The 8,034-nt window shown below is 36.8% G+C and overlaps 3 non-coding genes across 3 annotated transcripts; all 3 read right to left on the bottom strand.

Annotated features, from left to right (window-relative positions):
- Positions 1-2,890: 2,890 nt before the first annotated feature.
- On the bottom strand, positions 2,891-2,975 carry TRNAY-GUA. The gene is given in 2 exon segments: positions 2,891-2,926; positions 2,939-2,975. It is a non-coding gene; the product is annotated as a tRNA-Tyr (tRNA).
- A 65-nt stretch (positions 2,976-3,040) lies between these two features.
- TRNAA-CGC lies at positions 3,041-3,113 on the bottom strand. The gene has a single exon. It is a non-coding gene; the product is annotated as a tRNA-Ala (tRNA).
- Positions 3,114-4,156: 1,043 nt separating this feature from the next.
- TRNAM-CAU lies at positions 4,157-4,241 on the bottom strand. Its single transcript is given in 2 exon segments — positions 4,157-4,192; positions 4,204-4,241. It is a non-coding gene; the product is annotated as a tRNA-Met (tRNA).
- Between the last annotated feature and the right edge of the window lie 3,793 nt (positions 4,242-8,034).

Here is an 8,034-nt window from a genome sequence, read left to right as displayed (position 1 = left end):
CGAGCAAAGCCCGCCCGAGCATAAAGGCATTTAGCCATATGTATGACTTCTAATATATTACCGGCCGGCCAAAAGCCGAGCAAACACCCACGTGCTCATATATGCTCGGTCGGGCAAATCCCACCCGAGCATAAAGACATTTAGCCTTATATATGATTCTCGGCATGTTACCGGCCGATTGAAGGCCGAACGAGCATCCACGTGCTCATATATGTTTGGTCAGGCAAAATCCGCCCGAGCATAAAGACATTTAGCCTTATGTATGACTTCTAGTATATTACCGGCCGACCAAAGGCCAAGCGAGTACCCACGTGCTCATATATGCTTAGTCGGGCAAAGTCCGCTTGAGCATAAAGTCATTTAGCCTTATATATGATTTTCAACATGATATCGGCTGACTGAAGGCCGAGCGAGCACCCACATGCTCATATATGCTCGGTTGGGCAAAGCCAGAGTATAAAGGCATTTAGCCTTATATATGATTCTCAATATGTTACCGGCCAACCGAAGGCTGAGCGAGCACATATGTATTCATATATGCTCAGCTGGGCAAAGCCCGCCCGAGCATAAAGGCACTTAGCCTTATGTATGACTTCTAGTATATTACCGGCCGACTGAAAGTCGAGCGAGCACCCACGTGCTCATATATGGTCGGTCGGGCAAAACCCACCCAAGCATAAATACATTTAGCCTTATATATGATTCCTAGCATTTTATCGGCCGACTGAAGGACGAGCGAGCACCCATGTGTTCATATACGCTTGATCGGGCAAAGCCCGCCTGGGCGTAAAGGTACTTAGCCTTATGTATGACTTCTAGTATATTATCAATCGACTGAAGGCCGAGCGAACACCCACATACTCATATATGCTCGCTCGGGCAAACTCTGCCTGAGCATAAAGGGATTTAGCCTTATATATGATTCTTAGCAGGTTATCGGCTGATTGAAAATCGAGCGAGCACCCATATGCTCATATATGCTCGGCCGGGCAAAGCCCGCCCGAGCATAAAGGCACTAAGCCTTATGCATAGTTTCAACGTATCATCGGTCGATTGAAGATCGAGTGAGTACCCACATGCTCATATATGTTCGGGCGGGCAAAGCCCTCCTAAGCATAAAGACACTTAGTTTTATATAAGGTTCTTAACAAGCAAGAACCCATGAGCTCATATATGTGGCCTACCTTAACGATCGGTCGAGACATGACCAACAAAAAATATTTTTAACATGTATGGCCGGCTTGAACGACCGTCCAAGACACACATAATAGATGATATTCTTATTACAAATGCAACTGATTCAAAGGACCAGCTAAAAATATAACAACCTAGCAGATTTAGCAAGAAATATCTTCTAGAAACTTCTTCAATTACAATGACGTGTCCCCCATCACAAATATAAGTCACAAATGACAAAAGAGGTACATTTGGGGTACAAAAAAAATTTCTTAAAGGATCATTGCACGAACTATAGAAGATGACTTCATCTCCTAACAAACCCTAACGAACCGGGGACTACTTCATGACTACGGAGGTCACGTGAGGTGGTATAAAAAGGGGAATCCTCTCCGTTGACAAGGTACGCAAGTTCTAACATCTAAACTCTGTTTCACTTCAGTTATTGTTCTTCTTCCTTTCTTCCACCTTTGAGAGAGAGAAACTGACTTGAGTGTCGGAGGGCCTAGTCAGGGAACCCCACCTCAGTTTTAGGTCACTAACGCTTTGTTGGTTTGTCTCGCTGTGCGTAGGATCGCGGAGGGATTCTTCCAGATCTCCAGGAGGTTATCTTCATTAGGGATCATCGTTCACCGGAGCCCGCGCACGTCTTCGCAGATTTTAGACAGGATCAAGTATCCTTCTCAGTTGGTGCAGGAATCACGAGCAGATAGTGTAGTAGTAGATATGTGACACCCAATTCAGTGGGAGGAAGAACAATTTATCCTTTCGAAGAGTGAAGTTCGTCCCATTGAAATGGTCCAACTTGAATGCATCAAAAACAAATTTTGAACTAGTGGCTTCCATTGGATTAGAAAATTTTCCTTAAGATTGTTAGAAATAAATTGATGATAGAATTTCGTTTCGAGCGTGAATCACTTTCCTTAAGAAAATTTTGCCCCCACTATGTTGCTATTGGGTTTAATGATAAATTTCATTCAGGATACTCAAAATAAAATAGAATTTATAAACAATAAATTTATAAATTCTCCTAAAATAAATTAGAGAATAAAACTGATTGTACCAAGAAGAGGTTGAATAGATTATGCTTCAAAGATGTATATAATGAATGAAATAACCTTTGATAACCTTTGGGAAAGGCTATGGACATTCAAATGTATATAATGAATGAAATAACCTTTGGTAAAGGTTATGGACATTCAAAATATACAATTATTAATGAACAGACACAATTAAACATTGCACTGGTTTAAAATTAGTCATATATAGCTAATTATATTTAATAATAACTATCGCTACTACAAAATGGATTTAATCCGCTGAGCTAACATTCATAGTATAGCAATTATAAAATTGTAGTTGTTATAATACGTCTGGCAAGTTAATAATTTAATGGGTCTGATGAGAGTTTAAGCATAACTTTGTAATTTTAGAAAGATGGATAGGATGAAATCTTTTTTGATAAAATAAAAAATAATTAAGAAAGGATAATGTTTAATTATTCTAAAAAATTAGATGTTTTATCTTTTTTTCCTTTAAAAAAAATATGACTAATAAGTCTAATACTTAAGCCCGGTTATAACTCAGGCTCGTTAAACTTATTCAATTGATGTACCATTGATTTTACGGAGACCTAAGTTTTCATTTGCCCTAAATTGGATTTTTTTTTTTTTTTGTTTTTTGAAAAAGAAAAATTTTAAAATAACTTGACAAATCCGACCTGCCGGATTCGAACCAGCAACCTAAGGATCACCTGCAACAACTACAGTCCTCCGCTCTACCAACTGAGCTAAGGTCGGTTTTGATAAAAATGCCTATGATATACTTTATTAAGTTTAAATTAATAAACAGGAAAAAATTTTAATGGAGGTCCGGGGAATCGAACCCCGTGCCTCTCGCATGCGAAGCGAGCGCTCTACCATATGAGCTAGACCCCCAGTGTTAAGTGCAATTAGATTGCTTTTTGTTCTAATGTATTTCTCTGTCTTTGAGAAAACGAATGCAAGGGACACTCAACATTCATTCAAACCTGCATGCTAATGACACCTTCCTGGAAGATCCAATGAACGGATATGCAAATGAAACACTCGATGATGAAGATAATGAAAGCGAAGATGATAGATTGGAAACCCTGAGCTACGATGAGGGGCAGGGGTTCTCCGTTCGTGTACTTCTTAAGGGAGTGACCCACTCCATCTGCCAATGTTCATTCCTGAAGAAAGTCATGAATCAGTTAGCGTAAGTAGTGAGGTTTGTTCGAGAACTACAAAACGACAGTCTGGGAAGAAAACATCTCTTCTAAATATGTACAACTTTGGAGGTCATTCGCTATGAGCAATAGTGATAGCAAGAATTGCCTTTTATATGAATTGTTGACGAAGTTAGGAGAAATATCGTTTCATGTGATGTGAGATCGGCCACGTGGAACATCTGAAGTCAACTTTTTAACGCTAACTTCGTCTCCACTACTCGATATGACTTTGAAAATTTATTTGATAATTGCCTTATCTAGATCAATAAATTGTTGAGTAAATCTTGTCGTCCTTTCTGTTGTCATCTGAGTTATGATGAATTTTAATTAAGATAATTGACTTTGTTGAGCTCTTACCGTATAAACAACATCACAATTAAATCAGTCAAGAATAAAAAAAAGAGAGGCATCCCAACTCGACATCTCTCGCACCACATGCAAATTTTATTTGTTTGTCAATAAAATTGTGTATGCCTTGGGTTGTATACCATCAGTTATGCAGATAGAACTCAAAATATATTAATCCTTAAATTTATTAACAATTTTTTTTTGTTAAAAAACAAAATTCTTAATATTTATTTTCTAGCATAATTTAATGTGTATTGTTGAAACCGTTATACTGTCCGATAATCTGCTTATGATGTTGAAGCAAAATCTTATTTAAACTTAAAAATAGATCAAGTTTTTCAGCGTAATCAGAGAGATTAATTTATTAAAAAAAAATAAAAGTGGGGTGAGAGAGGCTCGAACTCTCGACCTCAGGATAACTCAGAAGCTATGAGACCTACGCGCTAGCCAACTGCGCCACCACCCCTTGATGCTATTTCTGCTTATTAATATTTTAATTAAATATTAATCAAACTCACCTCCAAGGCGTTTGGCTAAGACATCGAAGGAAGGGGGTCAAACGATGGTTTCTTAACAAATCAATGGTTTCCCGTGTGAACAACAATAGACTTGTCCAATCAAATCAATCATGGCCGAATGAGAAGAACACAGGATTTTAGAAAATAGGTTGAGCAACATTGAGGCTCACTAAATCAATCATCTTTAAAATTGAAACAATGAATATTTCTGAAAGATCTTGCTCAATATAATCATTAGAAAAGGCTTTGACAATAAAATTTTAAACATCTTTACCAACTATATAGTCCATAATACCTGAAAAACACTGGTTGAAAATCATTCAAATTTGGTGTTTTATATAGAGTCATACTAAAAATAGTGTTCCTGACCTCTTTAAAAGAAACCGAACTAAGAAGCAAATTATAGAGTTCTTGATCGATTTTAGGAATACAATAAAGGGCACAATTGCTAGGATTACATTGATCATTTGATTGGAAGAATATTCAGAAGAAAACCAAGGCCTTATTTTTTAAATTCTCTTCATCATTATACTAAACACCATCAATATTTAAACCAATAATTTTATTTAGTCTTCTGCGAATCACAGTTTGGGTGTGGAAGAATTTTATATTTTTTGTTGTCAAATTTAACTCCATTGTCTCTTGATTTTTGAAACCAAAAGGAGTTCCTCTTGAGCCAAACTTTATTATATTGTCGCTACAAGTCTCTTTCTGATTTAACTAGATCGAAGAAAGATAAAGATCTAGCTGACGATGGACTCCTCTAATATGGCCCTCAATACGATGCTTTCTTTTGCAGATATTTAAAAAAATCTCTTTACTAAAGGAGATTGATTGCTCTCTCATTTTATCAAGCTTCAAAACTACATTACCTTGAAAAAGAATCCAAGTACTAGGAACCAGAGTTTCATAATCAAGATGAGACATCCAAGCGGCCTAAAAATGAAAAGGTCTTGCTCTCGTGCTCCTTGATTTATTACAATGCAACAACAAAAGATTGTGATATGAGCTATGTTGAGAAAGAATTCCCATAATTACATGAAGGAATAACAATTATCAATCCACATCCACAACATATCTATCCAATCTCTTTCTAACATGGCCACCTAGCTGTTAAATAAAAAAAATTCAAATTGTATAAATCAACAGATGAGAGGAAGGGGAGAGAGAGAGATTTGCTTTCCAAAAGTAAAGATAGAGAAAGGAAGAGAGATATTGAGGTTGCATCCATCTGTATCACTTAAATTATTTTAAAATTTAAAAGTTCAAATATGGCTCGGATGCATTAGAAGTCAATGTGTGGAAAGTTAATGTTGGCGGGAGGGATATAACGGGAAGGTCACATATGGTGCATGATTTGGGAATTTACCTAATTTGCATGTGTCCTTTAGTAAATTCCCATAAAAAGAATGATTATGATGATGAAAAAGAGGAAGAAAAAAACATCAAGCTAGGTGAATGACAACGGAAAGTAGTTTATTGGATAAATAGTTGGTTTGAAATTCACAATTTCACATGAGAAAACAAAGAGAGAGAAAATAATAATAAAAAATAAATATCGATTAGCATTTTGTTAGAGTTATAATTTTACTTTCAAGTCAATGTTAGGGTTGTTGTTGACCTGTGCTTGTTCAATGTCGGAATTTTTAGACGAGATGAAGAGCTTTCCATCCTTTATTTTCTCAATAATGGTTAATGGCAAATCACCCGATAGACATAGTGGCACTAACTCATCTACGGCGGTGTAGAAGGCTTCTTTCAGGGATTCATGTGCTGAAAGATAGATTACAGAAGATTTGGAAACTTGTTCCAAGTTTTGAGATTATGGATATTAGCAATGGTTTTTTTTTCGGTGAAGTTTGAGAAACAAGTTGATCAAACTAAAGTTTGTTATGAAGATTCATGGATGATTTTGGTCATTACTTAACTATGCAGTGTTGGTCTCCATAATTTCTGCCTCCTATAACAACAATAGATAAAACTTAGTTTGGATCTATTTTCTAGGGAAGAATATCTTTTTCTATGATGAGAACATTCTTCTAACTCTTGTTGTGGCAATTGGGAAGCCTATCAAAATTGGCACATATATTATTGACATTTGACATGGTCGTTTTGCTCATGTTTGTGTTGAAATTGATTTGAATAAACCCGTTGTTGGTAAAGTCTAGCCATTGGTCTCATGTGGAGGATGAAGGATTACATAGGATTTGTGGCGCATGTGGTTGTTATGACCACCTTACCAAGGAATGCAAAAAAGAGACCTCAGCTACTGCTCAGCCCATTCCTCCCCAAGCTAAGGTATGACGATGCTGCAAGAGAAGGATGCAGCTCTGGCGACTTTGGTGACTTCAACTGTGCAAGCAGTTAATGCTAGTCATATACCGGATTTGGAGGGGTTCCAAATATGTCAAAAATCGAAAGCTATCAAAGGAAAATAATCCTAGGAATAATGGTAAGGATAAGAAAATAAAATTCCATATTGATAGGGATCCTCTTAAATCTCATATAGATACGTTGCAACCTACTTTTTTTGTTGGGTCCATCAGCTCATCATAAGCCACATAAGCTTGTGTATGCCAATGAAAAAAATCAAATGGCAAAGGCATGATCCTAATTATTGGTGCAATTATCTCTGATCAAAATTGGCCAGTTTAATTTAAATTTAAGTTTACAGTTTGATAATATATAGAGTTTGTAGGTGCAATTATCCATTAGGGAGTCTTCTCTGGTTAAAGGTTGATCAGTTTGAAGTGAGAGAGAAGTGCATAAGGTCAAGGTTGGCTGGATATTTGACTGGGAAAGTGTTGACTGGAAGTTAAGTAAGGGCAAGACCAACATGATGGTTGACAGAATAAAAAATCAAGTGGATCAATGTTGACCAGACACTTAGTGTGAAAAATCTCAATGAGTGAAGTCGGGTAGGTGAGAAAGTCCTTGTGAGTGAAGCCAAATAGCTGGAAAGTCCCTGTGAATGAAGCCGAGCAAATGAAAAGTCCTGGTAAGTGAAGCCAGATAGCTAAAAAAAATCCTAATAAGTGAAGGTAGGTGTTGAAAATCCTAGTGAGTGAACACAGGTAAAAAAATCCTAGTGAGTAAAGCTAGGTGGTAAAAAGTCTTGGTGAATAAAGCCAGACATTGGAAAATTTAGGTGGATCAAAAATTAACCAGACACCTAGTGTTTGAAAGTTCAAGTGGGTCATAGAGGACTGCACGTTGGCAAAGTAAAGCCTAATTGCGGTTTGACAAGAGGAAAATCTAATTGGATCAAGGAGGACCACATTTAGTGATAAAAAATCCAACAAAAAGTTGACAAGTCCAAGTGGGTCAAAAGGTTGACCCGACACTTGGTGGAGAAGTCCAAATAGGTCATTGTTGATTAAAGGTTGGACAAAAGAACCCAAGACTTAGATGAAGCAAGTTAAGGTTGGGCAATCGATCAAGTGATTAATTGAGTACTGTGCCAATCTAGCAGGTGATCGATTGGCCACATTTCTCCACAATGCAGAGAAGTTCCCAATCGATCAACATGGAAACTTTTATTCAAATGAAATGATATATACTAAACAAAATTCTAAGTATGAAAGTAAAATGCAAAGTGCAAAGTATGTAACTAAAGAAATGCATAAAAAGAATTTATTAACAAAGCATGAATTAAAATGCAAAAGAAAACGAAATTGGAATCAACTCCCCTTAAATTCCGGTGGTCGAAGAAGATTTAGCAACAAAATCCACACCGGTAGA

This window comes from Zingiber officinale, chromosome 8A, assembly GCF_018446385.1.
Source record: "Zingiber officinale cultivar Zhangliang chromosome 8A, Zo_v1.1, whole genome shotgun sequence".
NCBI classification, from domain to species: Eukaryota; Viridiplantae; Streptophyta; class Magnoliopsida; order Zingiberales; family Zingiberaceae; genus Zingiber; species Zingiber officinale.
The sequence above is the reverse complement of the archived record's forward strand: the minus strand, read 5'-3'. Positions and strand labels throughout refer to the sequence as shown.